Source organism: Nomascus leucogenys, chromosome 12 (genome assembly GCF_006542625.1).
Source record: "Nomascus leucogenys isolate Asia chromosome 12, Asia_NLE_v1, whole genome shotgun sequence".
Taxonomy (NCBI): domain Eukaryota; kingdom Metazoa; phylum Chordata; class Mammalia; order Primates; family Hylobatidae; genus Nomascus; species Nomascus leucogenys.
Window position 1 is genome coordinate 31,275,766 of NC_044392.1, and position 12,532 is coordinate 31,288,297.

A 12,532-nucleotide genomic window follows, 5' to 3' on the forward strand; every position below is an offset into this window, starting at 1 on the left:
CATTCACATTCACCTGCCACTTAATTCCCACAGTAGCCCACTGAGGTAGTCAATGTTATCCCCACGTCCCACGTGCAGAAACAGGTTCGGAAAGGTTGAGTGACTTGTCCAGGTCACTCAATTAGTGAGTGATGGAGCCAGAATTCAAACTCAGATCTGTCTGACTAGAAAGCCTCTGGTCTGCAATGTGACTCCATATAGCCTTCAGCAGTAATATCAGACCCTTTATCTTACAGGATCCTGAGGATCCTCACTGAACTACTTCTAGAGCCAATCAATTTACTTCACCTATCTGGTCTGACTTTTGATAAAGAAATAGTTCACACCCCCTTGAACAATACACAGGTCACATGTTGATGCTCTCATTCATCTCGTTTCCTCTTATCACCCTGATGTAGAGACTATTGCTAAGCAAATCCCTGTTATAGTTTGCTCAGGCCAAACTATGTGGGATGTCTTCTTTGATCCTGTAGAAGCAGTTTCTCTCCTCCTGGAAAGTCTGTGAGTAAAATAAGAATAAGATTTCCCTAAACTTAAATATTCAGGGAACTGCTAATAGACATTAAAATATTGCTATCTGTTTTGAGTAAACAAAGTTTACCCATGACCATAATTAACACATCAAAATTCTTGGGTGAGAACAACCTAGAGAAAGCATTGCTGTCACAAGATATGGGGATGATAACCATGTCTCTGGGAGCATTTTTCCACCTTTGAGAATTGAAAAGTGTCAGTTGACAGAAATGTAAGACCCCAAGAAAGTTTTGATCATGGCAGGGGAGGCTGTGTATATTAAAATGCACTATCAGGAATTTCTTCAGTGAGGGAAACCAAATTTGAAGATCATCTGGTTTCTCTCAGGTATCTTATTTCCTTTGCACTAGTACCATTTTATCTGGTAGAATTTGGTTCTGGAAGTTTCTAATGATGAAATTAACTAATGTTGCTATGCTCCAGAGCTGAGCAGTAAAATCAAGTTTGTTAATTTGGACCAATTACTTTCCTGAGAGTACTGGCGGCAAGTTGGTTGAATTTCACAAAATATTAATATATTGAGATTCAGCCAATTTCACAATGAAGGAAGGTATCATTCTTATGTGCCGAATGATAAATGTTCTCTGAGAAGATGCAACAGAATAGACATTAGCATAAGACATTTGATGTCTTGGTTTACAGGAAAGACATTTTAAAAGATACAGAGACAAATAGAAACAAAAAACCCAACATTTTATGAATTTAAAATAACTTGTATGTTCTCCCACTTAAAACTAGGTAGCAAATGAAATAATGTCAGTTTGTATCAACAGAGTAGAGTCTATTTTTAGAAAGTTCAAATACTTAGCTTAAACTGAATTCTTATTTGAGATATTTAATGAATGAGTTGGTTCATAAAGACTGATAGTATTTTTAAGTAGATGTCTATTATACTGAATCATTACCCGATTGAGTGGTCCTATATTTTTAAATTTATTTGGTTTGCTAATATAGGAAAGATTAGTTTCAGTAGAAGTCTCCTCTACTGAAATAGAGAAATAAGGAAAAGAAGTTGCATAATAATTAAAAATTATTTGTTGGGTTCCAAAGTCTGGAAATGTAATAAAATTTTTTTTCCCACCCAGCTCTGTATCACTGAATTCTTACTAGATGTGATCACCAGATCTAAGACTACGTTGCAGATGGGTATTGCTTTTCCCCAAAGAGTACATTTATTGTTTTGAGAATTCAATATAGCCTTCTTGGAAGTCGTTCTGCTGGATGGTTTCCCTGTTGTACACAATTGGGTTATTTTGAGTTCATAAAAATTGAAGATAGTTCAGTTCATTTCACTGATATTTATGTAATGTCTGTGCTAGAACCTGGGAAAGATACAAAGTTAATACCCATCCTTAAACTTCAAGAAGATACCATCTGGTAAAAATATTTTATTTTTGAATAGTATTATTTGTCTTTTATAATGAATGCTACATGCCACATCTTCATTTTACTCTAACCATGAAACAGAGCAGATGAGAAAACTGGGCATAGAGAGATTATAGAGTCTTTTTAATGTATCATAGCTCGTTGGTTTAGGAACCAGGGCTAGATCCAGTCTTCTAATTTCTAAACCAGAGAACACAAGAAGTCTGAAAGATGAGCTCTAGTTCTGGGTGTCCTGTTACTAGCTGTGCAACCTTGAATTAATCATTACCTGTGGTGCCTCAGTTTCCCCAGCTATATTATAAGGGGTTGGCATAGATTATTTCTAATATTCATTATGGTTCTAATGTTCCAAGACTGTTTTCCCTAAGAGAGGAAGTGTGACAACCTGAAAGAGAGACCATGCTGTTAAGGCATAGTCTTCTCAACTTTCTCATCCTGGGCTAATCCCCTTCTGTGTCTTTCTGCGAATCCAGAAATAATGATCTTTTTCTAAAAGCGTCTGCTTTATCCTCTTTCCTGACATCACTTAATTATGTAGGTCAGTGCTTTTGGCATCTTCTTTAACACTTCACGGCTATGGTTCCCATTTTTAGGGTCTCTTTTTCAAAACTATATTTGGCCCCTTTGAACGTGTTAGAGTTCTATGTATTAGCAGACTCTTTGGACTCTCCTCAGTAGCAGCAACACTTGCTCTCTAAGGACTCATTGTAAAGATTTAATGCCACTTCCACATCATCTTCCATGACCTCATTAAGACTATCCAGTTGTACAAACCATGGAGTGTTGGGAATTTGAGGCCTATCAAGTTCAAGACTAAGGAAATCATGTTCCTTCTCAAATTAGACTTCTTTCCACACACTGTTCATATCACTTCCCACCACCATTTTTCAATATTTTTCTTAACCTAGTGGCAGGGGATTGCACCAAAATCCCTGACACATTCCACCCTCAGCCTCAGTATCCTTGATGAGCTATAAAAGTGGGTGTTACGTCCAGTGCATCCTGGATACACATTTACTTTCTGCTTTATCAGCTGCTGTATCATTTTGTGTTGCATGGAAGAAACTTAAAATTTAATATTTTCTTCCAAGGACATGTAGTATTTGAATACCATATTCAAAACTATATTCAAATTTGAATACTATAATACAGCAAATTTGATTTATTTTTAGCTTGTTTGTATTGTATGGTTATCTGTGTGATGAACAAGCTGGAGTTTTAATTTTAAATTTTCTGTTGAGTTTCTGCTAAGGAAGAGAGTAAGTTGGTCCATGACTGCCTTAAAGCCAGACACAGTTTTTTCACATGCAATAAATGTAAAGGAAGGTATCTGTTCCCATGAGAGACTGATTCCATCTGCATTAAGAGCAAATTGTTGAAGACATTCACCAATTTCCATCATGAACTTAAGAAGTCCAGGAAATTTCTCTACTGTTGCCTAGTCTGTATTTACTCCCTATTCTAAAAGTTTGGTGCAGGCTAATCACTGCAGCATTTAAGGCAGCTAAATTGACCATGTCTGGCATTTAAAATTCCTTTAGCTACACTCTTATATTTACATAAACTGAGTACCTTATTTATTAATGGTCAGAGACAGTGAGTGTAGTAGAAAAGGCATTGAGGCAATTTATTTAGTCACGGCAATGGGACGTATATGGTGGTGGTAGTTGCTCTCTCTCTCTTTCTGTATGTGTGTGCGCATGTAGGGTGAGGGGGTGGAGTTGAAGGGGTACTCACATACCAAGCAAGCAAAATCTGATAAAAATCCCACTGAAATTATTGCATATCAACTTAGGTGTGCCCCCAGCCTAACTGGGACATATTATGCCGCAATGAGAAAATCTGGCAGCATTAAGTTCTTGGACTCCTTCCTCTGAGAAACTCTTTTGGTTGAGTCTGGTTGATTCCACCTGACAATCACCTTCACAGCTCAGGTCAGGAGGCACCTCTTTGGTACAACCGTTCATGACATTTCCAAACTCCAGGAAGAACTAACAGCTTGCATCTCTGTGCTTAGTGCGTTTTACATACCAGTAATAAATACTATAACGGATGTTTCCAAATCTGTCTCTCCAGCTAGATTGTGTCTCATTTGAGGGTAGCAATTCTGTTTTATATTTTTTAATAGAGGCAGTGTAGCCGGTTAGGAAAAACCTGATCTTCAAAGCCAGACCTGATTTCAAATTAATTTCACTACTGTGTGTTGTGTTGCCTTGAATAAAATACTTAAAGCTTAGCCTCAGTTACCTCATATGTGAAATGTGTCTAGTAATGCCTATTTTTTTTTCTTTTTGAAACAGAGTCTTGCTCTGTCACCCAGGCTATAGTGCAGTGGTACAATTGTGGCTCACTGTAACCTCTGCCTCCTGGGTTCAAGCGATTCTCCTGCCTCAGCCTCCCAAGTAGCTTGGATTACAAGCGTGTGCCACCATATCCAGCTATTTTTGTATTTTTAGTAGAGATGGGGTTTCACTGTGTTGGGCAGTCTGGTCTCGAACTCCTGACCTCAGGTTATCCGCCCGCCTCGGCCTCCCGAAGTACTAGAATTACAAGTCTGAGCCACTGTGCCTGGCCAGTAATGCCTAATTCTATAGAGCTTTTTGAATAAGTACAAAAAGGTCCTCACATATTTCATTTCCTTGTATCTTAACTAAACACTAGCGTCTACCAGAAACATAGAAATATTCAATATTCTAATGTTCCTGGACCTAGACTGTCCTGGTAACCTAAAGTCTGTTCTCCCTCTTCCAAAAGAAGTTACCGCCTTCTCAGTAAGGATGGCCTGACAGGGGCCTTGGTGATAGCCAGACTTTATCACTGAGTATTTTCAGAGAGACCACAGAGAGTCAACTGTTCAGGAAACTATAAGAAAAGATGCCATCTCTATGTAGAAAGTTAATTCGGATGATCTCATGCATTCAACAGATAGTTTTGGAGTACTTACTGTATGCCTGTCAACTGTGCCAGATGCTATGAAGATTACAAACTAGTGAATAACAAAGATTTTAAAGTTAAATTAATACAAAATTACAACTAAATAAAGTATTATGAAGGAAAGAAGTAAGAGCTGAGATCCTGAGTTCTTTTCCAAATCTAACCTCTATGATTCAATGTCTACATTTTCATGAAAGTAGAAAATCGACGCACAAATTGCAAATGGAAATTCCGAAGTCCTTTCTAAATGTGTTCAACTCTACTTATTTAATCTTTTGTTCTATTCTTCCTGATAGCCCATCTAGTCAAAGTCTTCCTCTGGTGGCATAATCAGCATCCCTGTGTCTATGCAGATGTTGTTTCTTTTACCTGGAACTTACTCCATTCCACAACCTAAAATGTTGTTCATCACCCAGAGCCTACTTCCCCCACTTGTAAAATGAGCTGGTGAGACTAAATGGTCTTTAAAATTTCTTAGTTCTAGAATATTTTGGTTCATTTAACCTTGCCAGTGAAGGAAGAGGGAAGATTGTGTTCTCTTCATTTTTGCTTCTAAATTGCATTTTCTGTGCTTGGTCATCATGATGTATTGTTTTTAGCTTTTCCTCATATCAGAACTCCAAACAAAAGAAGCTGGAATGTAGGGCATGCATTACATGAAAAGTGAAATGTTTTGAAAGGGCTTTGAAGTGTTGAATAGGAATATTGTATTAAGAACATTCCACTAAATGGAAGAAACCTGGAAACTGGACAAGCTGTGGATGTGCAGATGGTATTACTAACCATCAGTCAAATAGAGAACACAGGCTATGTGTATAGATCGATATGTCATGTGTCTCTATACATTGGGAGGTACCAAGAAGTTGTCAACAGTTGTTATTTCTGTATGTATTGCCTCCAAGGAGAATAATCAAATTGCCTGTGTTATACAGCCTAGAAATTTCAGTTTAGTCTGTACCAATATGAATGAAATCTATTTAAGATGTCTTGCATGAGAAAGGAGGCTTTTATAAATGCAAACGAACATAAATGGGTTTGTTTGTGGATGGGTCAGTGAGGGGAGGTGGGAGCAGAGAGGAAGATCCCCTAGCTTAATAGTTCTTTAAAAAATCTTCTTTATTCTAATATTAGACAGTCTACGAACTATAATTATCCAGTGTGCTCCATATCACCCCATGACATTTTACGATTAGAATGTGGGTGAATTGCTCTGCCTTAGCCAACACTAATATTAAAGAACAGCAGAGAGTCCTTTAGGTAAGCCTGAGCATGAATCAGTCAGCTATTGGAGTATTTCAGAGGGGTGTTATTTCTCAGAGATAAGGGAACAAAGAGGTCTTAATATCCGGCTCAGCCAAGGCAGGAAATTGCCTACTTCCTGAGCCAGTGTGGTAGAGGCTGTGGGATGGGAGCCAGATATTGGAGGGAGGAGGCAAGTAAGTGCTGGAGACCTCAGGATTTTATTGTAGGGCACATGGACTTTGTATGAGAATGTCAAAAACTCATTTTGTCTTTAGCACAGGAAGATGCTTGGCAAAGAGTTAATGACACTAAAGAATTCTTACAAATGTTATGGATGGGTGTTAATTTTCACAGATAGGCATTCATTGTCAGATGTTTATGCCTTCCATTCCTGAAACTCCTCCTGTCTGTGGTATGTGCCAATTTTTTAATTTTAAAGACTATCAATTATCCTGTTAATCTTAAATTCTATTATAAAAGTGTAAAGTACCGGGTTGACCTTACATCCTAGTCCTAATTACATACGTATGTTTTTATAGACCCCTATCCAACCCCGTTGACACTAACAAACTAGTTTGCAAAGCTTTTAACCTCTCCTGCTTTCTTTCCCTCATTTGTCAATTGAGAGTGTCAAACTAGATGATCTCAAAGGTTCGGATTCTAAAGAAATGTGGCAGAAATTCCATCAACTACAAGGCTGTATAGTCAGAAAAGGATTTAGAATCCTAGATACTTGAGTTTAAACCTCTGTACCTCCTATTATCAGATGTGTGACATTGTGAACATTCTCTAATCTTCTCAAACTGGTAACAACATCTGTTACTGGAATAATACCTGAATTAAAAAGTTGTCTAGAATTAAATGTCATAGGACATTAAAGTGTCTGGCAGACATGTATTTAGTAGTTGTTCCTTTCCCCTTCCTTCTCTGCCTTTAGTGTTATTGGAATTAATGGATTTTGCTAGTTTTTATTAGAAAAAGAACCTAGATTCAGATAGTTGTATTGAAAGAACAGAAGAGAAAGGTTAATTTACAGGATCCAAAGATGGATTGAATTTTAGCAAGCAAAAATCAAGATCAAAGTCTATCTATGTAGGGAATAATGTAATCAAAAGTATAATAGCATTAACAAAAAGGTGTATATGGGGAATACACCATGGTGTCTGTTGATATTGAAATGTAGTGGCTGGAGATAAAATATGTATTTTATCTATCTTTTTATCAATTAATTTTTACTCAAATGTTTGTATATTATACACAATGTTCTACAGCATTTTCTCTTTTAAAAACATTTTGGTGATCATCTCATATCTATATATGAAAATCTTTTTTATTTCTTATTTACTATTCATAATATACCATTATATGTATACATTATAATTTCTATAAGCAATATTCTATTGATGGATATTTAGAAGACTACTATATTTTGCTTTTATAAACAAAGTTGCAATAAATAATCTTGTATACATTTCATTTTTTATATGCATGAGTAAATCTGTAGAGTATATTCTAAATGTGGAATTGCTGGTTAAAGGGTATGTGCACTTATAATTTTGATAGGCATGGTCAGAATGCCCTGCAAACAGATTTTATTGGTTTAAATGTTCACAATCTATGTATTAAAGTGTTTCCTTCAAATCTGAATTTATTTTAATATATTTAAGAGCTGTTTATATTTTCTTTCCTATGATCAGTTTGTTCACATTCTCTGCTCATTAATTTAGTGAATGGTTGGGCTTTTTCTTATTGATAAATAGGAGTTCTTTATGTATTACGGAAATTATATATTTCTTACGCAAATATTTTCTCACCATTTTTTCTTGATTTCAATTTTATTGTGATTGTTGCCATGTAGAATGTTTTCTTTAAATTTTTTGTATCAAGTTTATCAATTTTTCAGTGACCTCTGGATTTTGTTTCTATTTAAATTTTCTCACTTGAAAGAATAAAATGTTTTTCATGGCTTTTTTTCTACTACTTTTATGTTTGTATTTCTTATATTTAAATATTTGATCAATTTCAAATTTATTCTGGTAAATAATATAAATCTAAATTTATTTTTTTCAGGTAGTTACCCAGATTTCCCATAATGTTAGTACATAATCCATATTTTCAATGCTACATTGAAATGTTCCTGTATTTTTACTATGTAACTATATGTATTTGAATCTATTTCTGGAATTTCTTTTCTCTCTCATAAGCTTCTCTGTCTATTCATGTACAAGTATCAATTTTTTAAAAAAATCTGTTAATTTTTAATATATTTATAATATGTATTAAAATGTGATAGAAATAGCTTCCTTTTCTTGATTTAGTTTTTCAGAAATTTTCTGGCAATTTTTACTTGCTTATTTTTCTGATGATCATTAGAGATTAGCTTAGTCTTATCAACCTTCTCAAACAAATATATCAAATTTATAAATTAACAAGTGAAATTGACACTTTCATATTTTGAGGTTATTTCTTTGCAAATACATGGTATTCCTTCCCAGTTGTTTAAATGTGTATGTGTTCATGTGTGTTTATGCTATGTGTATATGTGAATATATGCGTATATTTTGTGACTCTTAGGAGCATTTAAAAATTTTCTTCACTTCTTCTTATTTATTTCTGGTTAAGTGTCTTCCTAAGTTTTTGTTGTTTTCAGATTTGATCTAATAAGAAGAACACAACTTCATGCCTAGGAATTATATATAAAACAGGTGTCTTAGAAGAGTTGAAATGAATAGTTTGTAATAAAGGAAGGAAACAAATCTAGTTTAAACAGGTAGAAAGATACTTAACCAGACCCATACAAGACAAACACAAAAATTACATTTAATACTTACGAAAAGGGGTAATACTAAAATACCCCTGGTCACCCACTAGATTGGCAAAGATCATAAAGTTTAATAGCATACTGTGCTGATGAGGATAAGTGAGAGGCATTCTTACACGTAATTAGTAGGTGGGTACGTTGTTAAACCTCATTGGAGGGCAATCTGGTGATAGCTACTGCAGGAGACCAGAATATGCCACCTAAAAAAATGTTTCTTAAGAATTAGATGGTATCTCACTCTGTTCCCCAGGCTAAACTGCAGTGGCATGGCAGTTCACTGCGGCCTTGAACTCCTGGGCTTAAGGGATCCTTCCACCTCAGCCTCCCAAGCAGCAGGGACTATAGGCATAAACCACCACACCTAGCTTTTTAAAGAAATCTTACACATAGGAGGAGCTCTGTAAACAGAGTAGAAGTTTACCTGTACGCTTTTGTTAGGGAAATTGACATCTATAAAGGAAATGCCCGTTGGTAAAAGCATCTCCTCTCTGTACCAGGAAGAGAAGGATGAAATCACTAGAAACCTTCATCAGTAGAGAAGGCACTAACTTAAATCTGCACAGTAACCTTACCCTTGTTTTACCAAGTCTTTTTCTGTGCATCTCTCCATAATAGGCCTTCCCCCATATCCTTCTTTCTTTGTTTCAGTTGAAGATGATGCCTGAACTTAAAGCTACTTTGTAGGAAAATTATTCATTCCCTGGGTGGCTCCCATTTATACATGAGGTATACATGTTAATAAACTTCTGTTTATTTTTCTCTTGTAAATCTGTCTTTTATTAAGGGGTCTGTTTCAACTAAGAACCTTAGAGGGGTGAAGAAAAAAATTATTTTTCTTCCCTACAACTCTTTGAGTTTAAATGGCCTAATGTTCAGAGGCTTAAATCAAGTCTCAAGTCCTCCTTCCCTGTCTTACACTTGTTTAATAAAAAGAAAGCTACTGTTGCATTAAGGGCCAAATACTTTAGGCTATTATTTTTATTAATGTTTTAAAAATTTCTTCTCATGCAGTCACCCTGCAGTAAGCTATTGAGTTTCTGTCAAATAAACAACAGTAGGAAAAAACTGTAAAGAAAATTGAAATGAGAATAGTCTGTGTTGGTGTTGCTGCTTTTGAACTTTATTTTCTAAAATGTAACCTGTAGCAAAATGGGAATACTGGGCTTTTACCATTATTTTCTCTTTGATGATTAAATGCAAGAATGATTGGATACTGCATAAAAATGTACTTACGTTTATGTAAGCTGTTTATGTTTACATTTAGAAAATCCTGGAAGAAGGCTTTTTAGGAAAGGTAGAGGATGCAAATAGTGGGTTAAGGGTAGCTTTAGGTACCTGGGAATATTAACACAAAATTCCATTAAAAAATAAATGTTGGTAGGGGTAAAGGGTGAGCTGCTTTTAATATTTTGAATTAATACAAAGGATACATTATTATTGATGACAAATAACAATTACAAAAGTTTTTTTCAACTTTTATCTTAGGTTTGGGGGTACACGTACTGGTTTGTTATATGGGTAAATTGAGTGTTGTGGGGGTTTGCTATAAGGTTATTTAGTCACTCAGATAATAAGCATAGTACCTGATAAGTAGTTTTTGGATCCTCACCCACCTCCCACCCTCCACACTCAGGTAGGTTCCAGTGTCTATTGTTCCTTTCTTTATGTCCATGTCTACTCAATGTTTACCTCCCACTTACAAGTGATAACATGCAGTATTTGGTTTTCTGTTCCTGCATTAATTTGCTTATGATAATGGCCTCTAGCTCCATCCATGTTGCTGCAAAGGACATGATCTCTTTCTTTTTTTATGGTTGTATAGTATTTGATAGTGTATATGTACCACATTTTCTTTATCCAGTTCTCTGTTGATGGGCATCTAGGTTGATTCCATGTCTTTGCTATTGTGAATAGTGCAGTGTTGAACGCATATGTGCATGTGTCTTTATGGTAGAATGATTTATATTCCTTTGGGCATATATCCAGTAATGGGATGGCTGGGTCAAATGGTTGTTCTGTTTTTAGTTCTTTGAGAAATCTCCAGACTGCTTTCCACAGTGGCTGAGCTAATTTACATTCCCACCAACAATGTATAAATTTTCCCTTTTCTCTGCAACTTCGCTTGCATCTATTATTTGTTGTCTTTTTAATAATAGCCATTATTCTGACTGGTATGAGATGGCATCTCATTTGTTTTTGATATTCATTTCTCTACTGATTAGTGATGTTGAACATTTTTTCATATACTTGTTGGACATGTGTATGTCTTCTTTTTTTGTTGTTTGTTGGTTTCTTTGAGATGGAGTTTCACTGTTGTTGCCCAGGCTGGAGTGCAATGACACAATCTCAGCTCACTGCAACCTCTGCCTCCTGGGTTCAAGTGATTCTCCTGTCTCAGCCGCCTGAGTAGCTGGGATTACAGGTGCCTGCCACCATGCCCAGCTAATTTTTTCTATTTTTATTAGAGAAGGGGTTTCACCATGTTGGCCAGGCTGGTCTCGAGCTCCTGACCTCAGGTGATCCACCTGCCTTGGCCTCCCAGAGTGCTGGGATTATAGGCGTGAGCCACCGTGCTCAGTCGTATGTCTTCTTTTTAGAAGTTTACAAGTGTCTGTTCATGTTCTTCACTCCTTTATTCCCCCCCCCTTTTTTTTTTTCTTTCTTTTTTGAGACAGAGCCTCCCTCTGTCACTGAGGCTGGAGTGCAGTGGCGTGATCTTGGCTCACCACAACCTCCACCTCCTGGGTTCAAGCAATTCTCCTCCCTCACCCTCCCAAGTAGCTGGAATTAGAGGCACACACCACCACGTCCAACTAATTTTTTTTTTTTTTTTTTTTTTTTGAGACAGAGTCTCACTCTTTCGCCCAGGCTGGACTGCAGTGGCGCTATCTTGGCTCACTGCAAGCTCTGCCTCCTGGGTTCACGCCATCCTCCTGCCTCAGCCTCCTGAGTAGCTGGGACTACTGGCACCTGCCACTGCACCTGGCTATTTTTTTTTTTTTGTATTTTTAGTAGAGACAGGGTTTCACCAGCTAATTTTTTTATTTTTTTAATTTTTAAAAATTTTTTGTAGAGATGGGGTTTCACCATGTTAGCCAGGCTGGTCTTGAACTCCTGACCTCAAGTGATCTGTCTGCCTCGGCCTTCCAAAGTGCTGGGATTACAGGCATGAGGCACCACACAAAGGAATTATAGTGGCAGCCACCAGGAAGCACCCTGGTTGGGCATCTGAGACTGTGCTGAAAGTAGGCATGGCCAGGCAGGGACTCTGGGAGAGGGTGACAGACAGGAGGGTGCTCAGATCAGACTGGCTCCATCCCACAGCCAAGAAAGCCTTTTTCTGTCCAAGTCTGACAGTCAACAAAGACCAAAGCCACCTAGAGGAGTGTGATGAGCCTTAGGGGACAGGCCTCCCTGGCCATATCCCACTGCAGCTATTCCCACACCAAACCCTCTGGGCTCCCTGTAGGCTGGAGTTCTGTCCCTGCCATCTCTCCAAACAGCTCACCCTCTCGGCTCAAATGTCCATGGGGGTCACAGGGTCTCTGCAGCTAGGATTCCAGAGGTCTGTGGCAAGAGTGGGTCATTCCTCACCTTTTCAACTCACTCCTGCCC

The 12,532-nt window shown here is 37.1% G+C and overlaps 1 long non-coding RNA gene across 2 annotated transcripts in view; it reads left to right on the forward strand.

The window, feature by feature from the left end:
- Nucleotides 1-12,532, forward strand: part of LOC105740576 — a 60,852-nt gene that overhangs the window by 20,527 nt on the left and 27,793 nt on the right. The window contains exon 1 of one of the 2 annotated variants that reach the window (XR_001116621.1): nt 6,251-6,508. The exons of the other annotated variant lie outside the window; for it this stretch is intronic. This is a non-coding gene — a long non-coding RNA (uncharacterized LOC105740576). Of the gene's footprint in view, nt 1-6,250; nt 6,509-12,532 lie in introns of those variants that run through there. 2 annotated transcript variants of the gene reach the window in all.